Source organism: Rhinopithecus roxellana, chromosome 3 (assembly GCF_007565055.1).
Source record: "Rhinopithecus roxellana isolate Shanxi Qingling chromosome 3, ASM756505v1, whole genome shotgun sequence".
In the NCBI taxonomy this organism is placed as follows: domain Eukaryota; kingdom Metazoa; phylum Chordata; class Mammalia; order Primates; family Cercopithecidae; genus Rhinopithecus; species Rhinopithecus roxellana.
In genome coordinates, this window is record NC_044551.1 from 120,237,063 (window position 1) to 120,252,046 (window position 14,984).

The 14,984-nt window shown below is 41.7% G+C and overlaps 1 protein-coding gene across 3 annotated transcripts in view; it reads right to left on the bottom strand.

Annotated features, from left to right (window-relative positions):
- Positions 1-14,984, bottom strand: part of MEGF10 (multiple EGF like domains 10) — a 397,687-nt gene that overhangs the window by 162,041 nt on the left and 220,662 nt on the right. Inside the window, exon 2 of one of the 3 annotated variants that reach the window (XM_030927484.1) lies at positions 9,070-9,120. The exons of the other annotated variants lie outside the window; for them this stretch is intronic. The gene's annotated coding sequence lies outside the window, so the exon portion shown is untranslated. The remainder of the gene's footprint in view (positions 1-9,069; positions 9,121-14,984) is intronic. 3 annotated transcript variants of the gene reach the window in all.

A 14,984-nucleotide genomic window follows, 5' to 3' on the forward strand; every position in this document is an offset into this window, starting at 1 on the left:
CACAGTCTTATAACTTCCATTTGGTGTGCAGCTCCGTGACCAGGTGAAACGGCTAGCCCAGGAGAAGCTAGGGCTCTGCTGTAGCTTCTGCCAGTGATGAACCCGTGCCCACTCCATTTCCATTACTCAGCTGCCACCCTAACACCCCAGATATGGCCCCAGAGGCTCCCTAGTCAAGTTCACAGGGTTGGAAAGGGCCTTTTTGATCTCTTTGTCTTGTGAAGAAAGAAACTGAGGCACATAAGAGTTTTCTCAGGTGTCTAACATCAAATGGTGTGGCAAAGCTACAACTCAAGGCAAGATCTTTAGGTCCCAGAGCCAGTATTTTTTTTTTTTTTTTTTTTTTTTTTTTTACAATTCTGGGTTATCTAACAGAACTCTAGGGGAAAAGTGTTCTTCTCTAATCCTCGAAGCATTTTTTTATTGTTGTTTCATTCAAGGCCATGGCAAAGCAAAACAAAAAAAAATTTTCATAGATTAGTGACATTGGCCTTGAAATCTGCATCACTGTCAATGCTTTTCATTTGCTCCAGGATCAGAAAACATTAAAAAAAATTACCTCAAGTTGATGCAATTCTAAAAGCAGGCAGCTAAGCTTGACTCATGAGTAATGCTGGAATCTCAAACTCGACTGATTCCACCACCCCCCACAACCCAGCATAAAGTATCTTTAAGATAAAACTTGAACTGAGTCAATGAAGCGAAACCTCCTAAAAGCAAGTCTCTCCTTAAGTAGCTCCGCTTCGCCTGGACTTCTTTCCTCTAACCATGGGTTCCCCATTGGGCCTTCAACAAGGAATCTGAGGCCCAGCGCTAACCACCCGCGAGCATCTTCGCTTAGCTGCCAACAATGCTGGGCCACAGTGAATGGATGGGACGGCCACTGCACATGGCTCTTTCTTCTGGGGCACAGCAGTCAGAGCCAAGCCGTGAGGCCCAGTCCCCTCCTCATTTCTGTAAGTGCACCATGGAAGAAGGGCACGGTGGTTCCCAGCATACACTAAAAGAGTTTTGCTCTACCTGGGGTTTGACTTATACTGGATCCAAATCCTAGACACAGATTGGGAAGCTGCTTGTTTTTTTTAAAGAACTGTTCCTTAGAACTCAGTGACAAACCTTGCCTGGCTTCCACAGACCTTTCTTCACTCACTAACACTTTGTTCTGAAAATCTGCCTGTCAGGACTTGGTTGCCATCCTTCTCAGCAGTGACATATTTACCATTAAAGGAAATGGGGCACAGTCAGCCACTAACCCATGAAAACACTGTAGTCTCTCTTATGTGCCAGTGAATGAATCTACACACCACCGGGGCCCTAATTACATGGCCTCATTTTTGTAAATAGCACAACCTGGTCAAGAAATGAAAAACGATCTTCCAAATTCTCCAGCTAAGCAGAAAACTCCTTAGGTTAAGCTATAAGAAACCCTCCTTGGGTGAAGAGTTCATGTCTCAGTTAATGCCTGCCACACCTAAACTCTAGAAAAAGCCAGAAAGATCAGAGTCCTGTCCTTTAGGGGCAGAGCTACATGTAAGCACATGCTTGAACTTCTATAAGCAGATTTAGGTGATCACTTTCCAAAGATATTTGGCTTTCATAACAATTCAATATAATTCAATATCTTCAACCAAAGAGGATTGTGCAGGAAGATGACAACTGGACCTAGACAGTTAGCTTATAGGATATTCATAATTCATAAAAGTCAGATTCTATAGCAGCCATGGACTTCAGTGAGGCACTCTAAACCATCCCCAGTGGCTGCACAAACAAAACTACAAAGCATCATTTACATACTGCCTTGGAAGGAAAGCAAGGGACTTTTTTTTCCAGCCCTAGCTTGGCAGAGCTCCACATCACAAGCTTTTTTGTTTCTGTTTTTGCTTTGTTGATTTTTTTAATGGCGGAAGAAAAGTGCCTTTGCTTCAGGTTGGCCTTCACCAAAATAAAAGTGGACCATCTGGCTTAGCTAAAGTGAGGAACTCTCCGCACCTGAATCCTTGGCTGGGCTCAGGCACAGTCGTCATTCTTCTGGAAGCAGGATCTCTTCTCCTGGGTGCAAGGAACCACCTCACATGTCTACTAGCCCAGGTGAAGTGTTTCCTCACTGGCAGGCCTCTGCTGCTCAGCCTCCCCTCACACTTTCACCCCCTCCAATCTGGGTGTGTCCTATGAAAACACAGCTATGAGGCCAATTGTTCAAAAACTAAAAGTCTGAAGTACAAACTGTCCAGGCTCTTTCTTTACCTCATATTCTCTGACGATGGTTCTCACTAACTTTTGATCTATTTCACTGCTCATTAGCACTTCCTCCAGAGGAAAAATGGGTCTTGGGGGAATTTTAACCAACCAATTTTGTAACATTTTGGCCTCACTAATATATGGTAGGAGATGAAGTCAACATTATCCATTTAAATGAGTATTAGGACTGTGGGTTAGGTTCAGTTTATCATGTTATTCTTATGTCATAACAATTCTGAATAATCTTGAAATTAGGTCCACAAATATTCTTTTAATGCCTTGGTCTGCTCAGGCTGTTAACAAAATACCATAGACAGGGTGGCTTAGCCAATAGAAATTTATTTCTTACGGTTCTGGAGGCAGGAAGTCCAAGATCAAGTTCCTAGCCAATTTGGTTTCTGGTGAGGGCTCTCTTTCTAAACAGAAGATAGTCGCCTTCTCACTGTGTCATCACATGGCAGAGAGACAGCAATCAGTCTCTTCCTCTTCTTTTAAGGGGACCAACTCCATCAAATTAGGACCTCACCCAACAACTTCATTTCACCTTAATAACCTCCTAAAAGCTCTCTCTCCTCACATGGTCACATTGAAGGTGAGGACTTCAATAAATGGATTTAGGGGGTAGGAAAGGACACAATTCAGTCCACAGCTCTATGCTTAACCATTTAGGAGTAGAAAGGAAAATAAAATTGATTCCATCTGCTCAAGAAGCTTACATTCTACAATCAATTTATGGTACAGATTGAAGGGCCCTCAAAGCTTATGCAATGTCTTTACACAAGTTCCAAGGCATCCTTCTTAATATACTCATAAGAACACACCTCTAGGCCAGTTGCAGTGGCTCACCCCTGTAATTCCAGAACTTTGGGAGGCCTAGGCGGGTGGATCACTTGAGGTCATGAGTTCAAGACCAGCCGGGCCAATATGGCAAAACCCCGTCTCTACCAAAAATTACAAAAATTAGCAGAGTGGCGGCAGGTGCCTGGAGTTCCAGCTACCTGGGAGACTGAGGTGGGAGAATCACTTGAACCCAGGAGGCAGAGGTTACAGTGAGCTGAGACCATGCCACTGCCCTCCACCCTCCAGCCTGGGCGACAGAGGGATACTTTGTCTCAAAAAAATAATAATAATAAACAAAAAAAGACATACATCCTGATAGTTGTTCTAGTTGGTTATTTCATCCCAGCTCATGGAAAGAGGCATAGAGGTACAGAGAGCTAAGGAGGCTCATGGCCCTTATGATGTGGTGACACAAAGAAATTAAATTCAAACTCTGGCTTTCTCCAGAGGGAGACTAGATGTGCTAAGGTCTGGTCACCTGTCAGGTTCTCTCAGGTCAGGATGCTTCAAAAGACTTCTTGATTCAGAGTCTAGAAGGAGCATTATCTAGAAGTTTCTGCCCAAACCAAGACCAGGACTGTGATCTGTTGGAAAGAATTTTGCAGTTTGCCTGAATTAAGAAGGCAGAGTTTGTATGCTAATTAATTCAACAAGTTCAATGTCCCAAATCATACAGCATATTAAAGAGAGCTCAGACCTGAGACAGAATAAGCCAAGATTCTGAAATAGACTCACTCCATTAAAAACAGAAGTGACCAAGACAAATCCTTGAGTAGAAATTAAAAACTCAGATACAAAAAACAAGAAAGCCCTACTGAGCATTTGCTACATGCCAGGTACTATCCTAAGTCCTTTTCATTTATTTTCTCAATTAAACTTCATAACAGCTCTGTGAAAAAGCTACCATAATTATCCTCTCTTAAATTATAAGGGAACTGAAGCATAGAGTAAATGGCTCATGGCCATACATTCAGTTAACAACAATCAGAAGCCAGGATTCAAAGCCAAGAAATCTGATTCTAGGACCCATGCCCCACTACATCCTAACACATCCACCCCTTAACTTTTCAACTACATTTGTCCACTGGACATAGAAGTCAATGCTTGAAATGTGTACTAGAATGCAACTCCAGGAGGACAGGAAATGTGTTTGATCTTAGATATTGCCCTGTCCCTAGCATAGAAGATTGCATGGAGTATAATGAGGGCTTAATCAATATTTGCCGAATAAATAATGATGGGTTGTGTTACAATTAGTGAAATTACTGCAATAGTCTCCTTATTGTCTTCCCATTTTATTTCATTTTCTATTCTTATCATCAATGATAAGCCTTTGCTATCTACCGCCTGGTGAATTTAAGCACTGGCAGCCAGCTTTCCACGACTTCTCTGCTTGGCTCCAACCCACACTTCCAACCTTATTACTTTTTTTTTTTTTTTTTTTTGAGACGGAGTCTCGCTCTGTTGTCCAGACTGGAGTGCAGTAATGCAATCTTGGCTCACTGCAACCTCTGCCTCCTGGGTTCAAGCGATTCTCTTGTCTCAGCCTCCTGAATAGATGGGGTTATAGGCACACACTACCATGCCCAGCTAATTTTTGAATTTTAGTAGAGACTAGGTTTCACCATATTGGCCAGGCTGGTCTCAAACTCTTGACTTCAAGTGATCCGCCCACCTTGGCCTCCCAAAGTGCTGGGCTTACAGGCATGAACCACCACGCCCGACTCCAACCTTATCTCTTGATATTCCATTATACAAATCCTTTAGTCTGGCCGTCCCTGCTTGTCCTTGCCCATACTCCTTTCCCTCCCCAGGATTGTTCATTTCTGCCACTGGGGTACTCTCTCCTTTTCTGCGATTACATGAAGCTCACTTATCTTTCAAGGTCCCATCTCTTCCAAGAAGCCTTCTCTGGTCACCAAATCTGGTGATCTCTCCTTCTGAGATGGATTCACTTGGAACAGATTACCTGCTTCCTCCTCCTTTCCTTTCCTCATAAACAGACTGGCAAGGTGCTGAAGCCTGCGTCTTGCCATTTTTGATATTCTCCTCAGCATGCAACAAAGCCTTGCCTCATAGCACACATATGACCAGGGGTTAACTGATCTATACAGATACATCTCACCTAAATGCAAACATCTGCTGATTTTTTGAAATAACTTTTTTAACCTTTAAAAAATTCACATAACCAAACATTCATCATTTTAGCCCTGTTGTGCAACCATCATCACTACCTAGTTCTGGAATCTGTCCATTGCCCTAAAAGAAAAAGCCATTCCCATCAAACAGTTACTCCTCCTTTCTCCCTTCCCCTAGACCCTGGAAACCACTAATCTACTTTCTGTCTCTGTGGAGTAGCCTCTTCCAGATATTTTATGTAAATGAAACCATACAATATATGGTCTTTTGTCTTTTTTCACTTAGTATAATGTTGCTAAGCTTCATCCATGTTGTAGCATGTATACTTCATTTCTTTCCATGACTAAATAATATTCCATTATGTAAATATATCACATTTTGTTTATCCACTTATCAGTTGATGGACATTTGGGTTGTTTCCACCCAAAATAATAGTTTTGGCTGTTGTGAATAATGCTGCTAGGAGCATTTGTACACGAGATATTGTTTGAACACCTGTTTTCAATTCTGCTGACATCTTACCAAGGAAAAACAAATTCATTCACTAGTAGCCTCATCCTAATTCTATAGTTAAGATAAATAACTTTTTGTTTAGTAACGTATTATCTTAAAATACATTTATGCTTATAAGTAAATTTGGCTGTTTTGTATTCCAAAATATTGTAAATTCCTTACAGTTTATGCCTTCTATCAGAAACTACATTTTCTAACATCTGCATTTAATTAATAGAATCTTATTTAAGCATCTTAATGATTCTTTCATAAGAAGCAGACCTGATTCCTAGATGTGTTAATTATTCTTCCCTATTTTAACATTATTTGGTGTTAAATAATAATAACTAATACATATTGAGCATTTACTATGTGCCTACTACTATGCTAAATGCAACCATCTTTGAAGTATATGCTATTATCTTTTCACATTTGATGAAAAGAGGCTTTAGAGAGCTTGAGTAGCCTGCCCAAAGTCACCAAGATTTCAGTGATAGAGAAGGGATCCCAGCACAGGTTGTCATACCTCATACAGTAAATGACAAGGTCAGCAATAGACCCAGAACATCAGAATCTTGTCTGTTAACCCACAACTTTTTTTTTTTCAGGCTTAATTCACTTTATTTTTCTTATATAAAAACCCTATGTTGTAGCCACAGCTGGAGCCTGGGTCCGCTGCAAAGAGACCCTGGTGTGGGTCTTGACAAGGTGGTCAGTGAATCCCTGATAGGGAGACTTGGTAAATACAGTCTTCTTCCAGAGGTCAGGGGTCAGGTAGCTGTAGATCTTACAGATGGCATCAAAGGTGGCCTTGGCGAAGTTGCCCATGGTGGCAGTGCAGCCCCGGGCTGAGGTGTAGCAGTCATCGATACCAGCCATCATGAGCAGCTTCTTGGGCACAGGCGCTGAGACGATGCCAGTGCCCCTGGGTGCAGGGATGAGGCGCACCAGCACAGAGCCACAGCGGCCTGTCACCTTGCAAGAGATGGTGTGGGGCTTGCCGATCTTGTTCCCCCAGTAGCCTCTGCACACGGGGACAATAGAGAGTTTGACCAGGATGATGGCCCCACGGATGGATGGCGGTGGCCACCTCCCTGGAGCACTTAACCCCCAGGCCGACGTGGCCATTATAGTCCCCAATAGCAACAAATGCCTTGAACCTGGTGCGCTGGCCAGCACGGGTCTGCTTCTGCACCGGCATAATCTTCAAAACCTCGTCTTTGAGAGAGGCCCCCAAGAAAAAGCCAATGATCTCAGATTCCTTAATGGGCAGGGAGAAGAGGTAGATCTCCTCCAGGGACTTGATCTTCATGTCCTTGACCAAGCGACCCAGCTTTGTGACGGGCATCCACTCCTTATCCTCGGCGTTGTCTCTGCGAGCTCTGCGACCTTGGCCCCGGCCCCGCCCCGGATGCCATTGCCGAAACCTCCGCGGAAGCCACCACGGTTCCCCATCCCAGGGCCACCAGGGCCTCCGGGCACTGCACCGGCGTCATCCGCCATTTGGTCTTTTCTCGGAGAGGAAGCTAACCCACAACTTTAATCACATGAGTTTGTGTAAATCAACATCCCACTTGTAAGTCCAACGGCCAAAATGAAGGGTACACATTGAGTACTCAGACCTCTCATAGATGTGCTGCACCCATTTCAAAGCGAAGGGCCCAAACTTTCTTTCGGAAAAAAAAAAAAAAAAAAAAGCTCCTATTTTCTCCATTTGAGTCTACCAGCTCTCTATTATAAAAGCAAGCTGGAATGTTCTATCAGTACAATGACTCATGACTCACTTTGGTGTAATGTATGCAGTGCCACATTGGATGGATGGTACATGGATGCCAAGGGTCTTCTCAAGAGAAAAAGGACAACAGGTTATTCTGGGACTGGAAGCATGGGCTTGCAGGTATTGCTCCTGTGGCTCACTGAGGAGTCAGGAAGTGTCAGTGGAAATGAGTGAGGGAGATAAGCCAAAGACTTCACCCCTCTTATCAACTCATCCCAGTTACAGAAATTGGAGGGAAACAAAGCATTCTACTATTAGACTACAAAAGAGATGTCATCCAAAGGTTCAGAAAAACATCCATAATCTGTAGGGTCTTCTTCTGATTTCTCCTGACAGATTAAAATGAATGGGAGGAGGGTAGAAAGTGGGAATGAAAAGATTTGCTACTTGGCCAACTCAGAGGGGTGCATTTGTTTTAGATTCTAAAGAGTGGGGCTCTGCTAACACTATTGATCTCTTAGGCACTGGATTCGCTGCCTACAGAAGTAAAGCAATCACTTATGATGGTGCTAATGCATTGCGTTCTGACACACAGCTCTCTGGCTATAGAACTAAGGGTGAATTGATGGATATTTAAAGCTCTAAGCCCTCCCAGCTGCACCAGGATTCAAATTATGTGAGCGTTTCCAGTTTTCCATCATGATAGATTCTTAATTCTACATTAAACATGGAGTTTTAATTTTTGAATTTTTTATTGAAGTGTAAAATGCAGACAGAAAGAAAAGCCATAAATCAAAATTGAACAGGTCAATAAGTTTTCACAAACTGAATATACACATACAACCAGTACTCAGATTAAATGTAATATCAGCATCCCAGAAGTCCTTGTTGGGCAAGGCCCTTATTCTGACACAAAACTAAGACCCATTAAGCATCCTATGCCTACAAAATCATTTAGTATTATATGTACTACTTGGGACACAAACAAAAACAATAAAAGGGACCATTTAACTTTCCTATTTTTTTCAAAAAGTGCTGCACCTGGCCGGGCGCGGTGGCTCAAGCCTGTAATCCCAGCACTTTGGGAGGCCGAGACGGGCGGATCACGAGGTCAGGAGATCGAGACCATCCTGGCTAACACAGTGAAACCCCGTCTCTACTAAAAAATACAAAAAACTAGCTGGGCGAGGTGGCGGGCACCTGTAGTCCCAGCTACTCGGGAAGCTGAGGCAGGAGAATGGCGGTAAACCCGGGAGGCGGAGCTTGCAGTGAGCTGAGATCCGGCCACTGCACTCCAGCCGGGGTGACAGAGCGAGACTCCGTCTCAAAAAAAAAAAAAAAAGTGCTGCACCTACACAGAACTTTAAGGATAGCACGGTATTCAGGCCTTGAAGCACTGAGGGCAAGCCTCTCTATATCACACAAATGGGGAGCCAAATGAACAGGCCTAATGGCAACAAATTGAAAATTAATGAACTAATCAGGAGAGTGTTTAGCACAATCCTTTTGCCACCCACGAAGTCTCCTCTTCCCATTCTCCACTTCAAAGTCATCTATATCATTGGCAAAACCATTTAGTAAAGAAGAAACAAAATGTAAGGCGGGGGGAATGAAAACATAATGAAGAAAATAAAGCCACTTGCCTCTCTGAAATCCACTTGCTCCTCCTTCTTTAATGGATTTGCAATGATAATCTATAATCAAGGTACAATGACAGACTTAATTACTAGGAGCTCTAAGTGACCTCAAGCAAATCACATATTGCCCTCTCCTGGATACAAACCTCTTATCTCAGAGACAAAAGGATTCCTACTGGCCAGTGAACACCAGCTGCCTAACACTTGGTGTAAATGGGCTCTCCAGAACCCATCACATCCAGAAAAGGCTTTCCCTGTTCTGCCTCATTCGTGTCTGTATTCTGTGCCTAACTTAGAAAAAAAAAAAAAAAGAAAAGAAAGAAAAGAAAAGCCACCTACGAGTATCCACAGGAACTAGGAACTAAGTCTCCCTTTGAAAGAAACCCAGAGGCAAAGGCTGAATGAATGACATACTTTTTCATAAAGGGAGTAATCAGGCTAAAAGAACAATCCTGTGGAAAAAGTCTGCGACCTTTGCAAAGGCTGTGACCTTGAATTTGAATCTTCTTCTGACACAAAGAATGTAAGCAATTGTTGGGCTCGGGATTAGATCTTTACAGGAAGTTTGCAACCCTTTCCCTCCAGGGCTAGAATCCAATTTGAAAGTTAGGGGTGAGGGAGGGTATCTAAATGGCATCTGAAGAGTCCCCATGCCTCATAACTGTCCAAACTTATCAATAACTTTCTAATGGTGCTCATTGTATTTCAAACTCAAAAAATTCTTAGCTTCAAAACAGCTATCTCGATGTGGAAGGGAATTATTAATATATCATATACACAGTGACCATTTCCAGGAACACAGAATTGTTCTCTGAAGTCATAGACCTTGATTTAGGCAGGCTTTCAGATCAGGTACCTTTGATGAGCCTGGAGATTCAGGGAGCCTTTTTTATTTTTAAAATCAGTAATAAAATCCTGCAATCAGATAAGTTCTGCAATCAGTGTGACGCAGTAGAAAATAATTCTTCCTTGGCCAAAGATTCACTGGCTTTCTGACAGACTTGTGTTCCCCCAACGCCATGTCTGTAGCTCCAAAACCAGAGGATTTATGATGCTTCCTCGGAATTACTTTTTTCCTTCCCAAATCCTACCTCTGACACATTGCTGCAAGTAGTTTAACTGTGGAAGGCCTTGACCTCCTTTCTTTGTCTCTCTGATTTAAGTGTGTCTGTTTCCTTGGGGCTACCAAGCTCAGTTGGACGGCTGGCCACAGCAGAATGGCACATCAGCCAACCCCTGAACAATGGGTCCCTTTCTCCGGCTGTCACATGAACAGCGTTGTGTTACAGCCATTGTCCCTTCAAGTAGAGAGGAGAGGCACGGGTTCTCACAGACCCGCTATTCTCTGTGACCCCCTCTGGCCAAGTCACTAAAATTTAAAAACACACAAAAAAGGCATGCCTTTTGAATGGGGTACTATAAGTCTAACAAGGAGTATCATGCATATATGGGCCACCTGCACCAGTACACCTTGTTAAAAATACACATTCTGGGACCCCACTATGCACCTACTGAATCAAAACCTAGGGAGGAGACAGTATCTGCAGGTGATTCTCGTGCCTCTAAAGTTAGAGCACAGGGTAAACACGCCTCAAGCATTTCTAACTTCACTCATGGTCTGATTTTGCACATCTGTTTAAGGAACCAACTGAAAGCAGGGAGGATACTGGAAGGACAAATCATTTATACTGTCAAATCTTAGTGTTGGGGGAAGAAGACAGGTGAGAATGATGAGGGCTTCAGACGACAATAGGAATGTGGGGGTGGGTCATCAATGAGCAAGAGAGAAGGAATGCAGGGACAGCAGGACAGCGCTGAAGCCACCTGATGGAGTTGGTAGCCTTCAGAAAAAGATGGGCGGTAAGAAAGTGGCAATGGTAGATGAACTGTTAGAAAGCAGGGATGTTTCATGTTTAGTTTTAAGTGTTAAGATATGAACTCTTTCCATAGTCCCAAACCTTAAAATTCTACTACTCAAGTCACACATTTGGTGGCATTTTATGAAGTGAAGGTTATTCGTGGTTGGGTGGGTGGCTAAGGATCATCTTTAAACTTTTCAAGGGAAAATATGAATTCAGATCCAGGTGACACTAGAAGAAATATGAGCCCTGTCTCCGTCTCTGGCCCCAAGAATCCCATAGTGGTTGAAAGGAAGAACAGTTTTCTCATTTTACACCTTCTCATGGAATAGGGAGGAAGATTTCTAGCCAACTTTTACTTGAATCTCAATAGGTCTCCCTAATCTCATCTAGTTTCTATAAAATAACTGCAGTATGATGGGAAGGGTTCCTTTAACGCAGATAGTACTATGGGGATGGGCAGGTCCCGTAAGTGCCTATCATAAAATGATTCTCAAATGTAAGCTCACCACTACTGTGGAATGGTTTAATCACTATTGCTTGACTGATGCCTTGTAAATTCCTGCCACCACATGTTTGCTGAGCCCATTCCCCCACCTAAGATGCCCCATCCATTCAAATCTCTCCGTTAAGGTCCCACACTGCCAGGAAGCCTCCAGTGAGCTCTTGTGGCAGGTCTCAAAACTGCCACTTGGCTCTTACTATGCCCAGGCTTACCTGCTTAGTTGTATTTTTTTTTTAATTGTTGAGGGTACATAGTAGATGTATATATTTATGGGTTACATGAGATATTTTATACTGGCACGCAACGTGTACTTTTTAAATCTGTTTTTTACTTAAAGACAAGAGCTTCTTGGTAATTACACATGGTATTTATCCCTATGCCCTACACTGCTAATAAATATCTGATAAACGACCAGGTACAGTGGCTCATGCCTGTAATTCCAGTACTTTGAGAGGCTGAGGCGGGCGGATCACTTGAGGTCAGGGGTTCGAGACCAGACTGGCCAACATGGTAAAACCTCATCTCTACTAAAAATGCAAAACTTAGTCAGGTATGTTGACATGCACCTGTAATCCCAGCTACTTGGGATGCTGAGGCAGGAGGATCGCTTGAACCCCAGAGGCGGAGGTTGCAGTAAGCTGAGATTACGCCATTGCACTCCAGCCTGGGCAACAAGAATGAAACTCCATTTCAAAAAAAAAAAAAAACTGGTGGAACAAAAAGTAAATCTCCAACCTATTACTTTTTTAAAGAACCAAGTCACATCTTTTTATCAATTCTTCATCCAAACTCAAGTACTTTTCTCAAGATGTCAATAGGGGTAGATCTTTAAATTTTTTTGTTTTGATTGTAGGATTAGTCTTCTGTGCTACCAAGCAAAAATTTCATAGTTCTATTTCACTCTGTGAGGAACAAATTAAATTTGTGTGATTTGGTTTTCAATTTGCCATCAAAAAATTATTTCTTAAGAAAAGACAAAATTCTTCAGCAGAAGGTATTCAAAAGATCCATCTTGGGAACCACCACCTGTGGCTACGTTGAGAACCAGCCAAATCTGTACAGCTCATCTGGGTCAGACGAGACGTTAATGACAAGGTACTTAGTCATCCTCTAGGATGTTCCCAAAGATAAGATGTTTTTAACAGATGCTAATATCCTGCACATGTACCTATCAAGATGAAGTTTTCCATACAGAAATACTGTTTTCTTTGTCTTAGAAGTGGGAAGGGGTACAATTTATTGCCCTCTGAGTAGGAAATTGAGGTGGTTAAATGCCGTACATAGTTTCTTTATCTAGGAGTATAAATTACTAGAAATGAAATGAGAGGAAATTGCTAAAAATGAACAACCATAACAGGATGTATTATCACATTCACACTTTCCAGATTGGCTAATGCCACAGTTTGCATTATCAAATAACATCCACACAGTGCCTTGCTGTTCCACAAATAAAGTTCTGTAAAGTAAAATAACATTGGTTTGTACCTTCTTTTTTCCCTCATAGTATGAGAAATTCTTTTATTCAATGCTCTAAATTAGTCCTCTGCAATAACTATAATTAAAAAGAGTTAGAATGATCATGGTGAACAATAATCTAAAATGGTAAAGACAGACAAAAGATAAATTAAAAATTTCAGGACATTCAGACACGAAGAAGGAATGAATAACTGAATAAAGAGATTAGGAGACCAGTTAAAAGACTTCCAAAGGTTGGCAGAAAATGATACAGGCTTATATTAAACTAGAAAAAGTTCATTTCAGAAACAAAATTTTAAAAGAAGACAAATCAACAGAACCCAGCGAATCTTACATTAATTCTTAAAACTAAACTATTGAAACCAGATACTGGGTACACACCCTTTAGAAACTGAGAGCATAGGCAGTCCTCAATATTGCTTCATTTGAAGTCCATCAATGTGGATATTTGTACTACATCTATTGATGCTACTACCTCCCTGCCCTGTGTTGACACTCAGATGCCAGCCAATGAATGAACTTCTTTTGTTTTTATCTTATGGTGCAGCTGCCCATAAGCCAATAGTTCAATTTTTGCAGAATCACCATCCTTGTCATTACCCGGAGAATTATTCATACACTTATTCAAATGTTATTGCATATTTTCATTATTACAAAAAAGTGAATGGGAAATGGGAAAATTAAAAGCCTAATAGTAATTATGAGAAGTGTTTGTCTCATAAACTCAAGTAAGACAAAGGTAGAAGTTATTAGATATGCCCAAAATGGCAAATCTTTTCATCTGAATCAGACATTTATTGAACTTGAACTGATCAACTGTTGTTGAAATGAGGAGAAAATAACCAAAATTGTGGAAAGTTTAAAGAAAGAAAAACTAGAAAAAGGAGTATACACTGAAAGCTGTGTCTAAATAGCAAGGCATAATTAGAGATTTCATAATATATTTGGCTCTCTAGGGCCAGAATCCCTTATAATATGTAGGCTTTTATACAATCTTCAGACCTATTTTCAGGAATGTGTCCTTTCAGGAAAGAAGGAAAGACAGTATTCAACCAGTCACCATGTTTCTAATCAAAAACAGAGGCAGAAGTGTTTTATAAATGGAAAAGCACAGAGCAAAGTTGGTTATTTTTATTGGCATTGGCACTTCCATTCCAGTGCTCTGACACTGTCATTCCAAAAACCAAACCAAAACCATCCTAAAGGATAAGCTCCGTTCTTCATTATACGTCCTGCAATAACATTCAACATGTAACATTAATTCAGTGACATTTGGTGTTTCATAAGTCCTCCTTGGATATTTTGTCTTGTCCTTTTCCATTCCAAGTTATTAATTATTATTATTATTTGAGACAGAGTCTCACTCTGTCACCCAGACTGGAGTGCAGTGTCATGATCACAGCTCACTGCAACCTCTGCCTCCCAAGCTCAAGTGATTCTTGTGCCTCAGCCTCCCAAGGAGTTGGGATTACAGACATGTGCTACCACTCCCAGCTAATTTTGGTATTTTTAGTAGAGACAGGATGTTGCCATGTTGGTCAAGCTGGTCTAGGACCCCTGGCCTCAAGTACTCTTCCCACCTCAGCCTCACAAAGTGTTGGGATTACAGTCGTGAGCCACCATGCCCAACCCCACTCGAAGTTATTAACTCCCTAGGCTATGTCCAGCCAAATTGGAAATTCCCAACTGGCTTTTCCACACCCTTCATATGTATACAATACTGTCCCAACCACTTTATGTGCTAACAAAATGTGCTAAGAAAATGTTGACTATCTATCATTCATCCATTTACTTTTCTCCAACATTCTTTAGGCATTTATTACATAACTATGTAATGGGCCAGTCACTTGTATAAGAGCTTACAATAAGGAATGATGAACTCACCAATCCGTTCAGGATAAACATTCAGGTAATAAACATGGTTGATACAATGCGATAGATGCTATATTAAAGCTATCCACAAGAATGGGAACTCACATGAGATATCGCTAAGTTTATGAGAGAATTGAGAGAAGCTTCAGAGGGAAAGTCTTCAAAGGGATTTGAATAGTGTCTTAAATGATGAATGGGTGGTAAGTAGT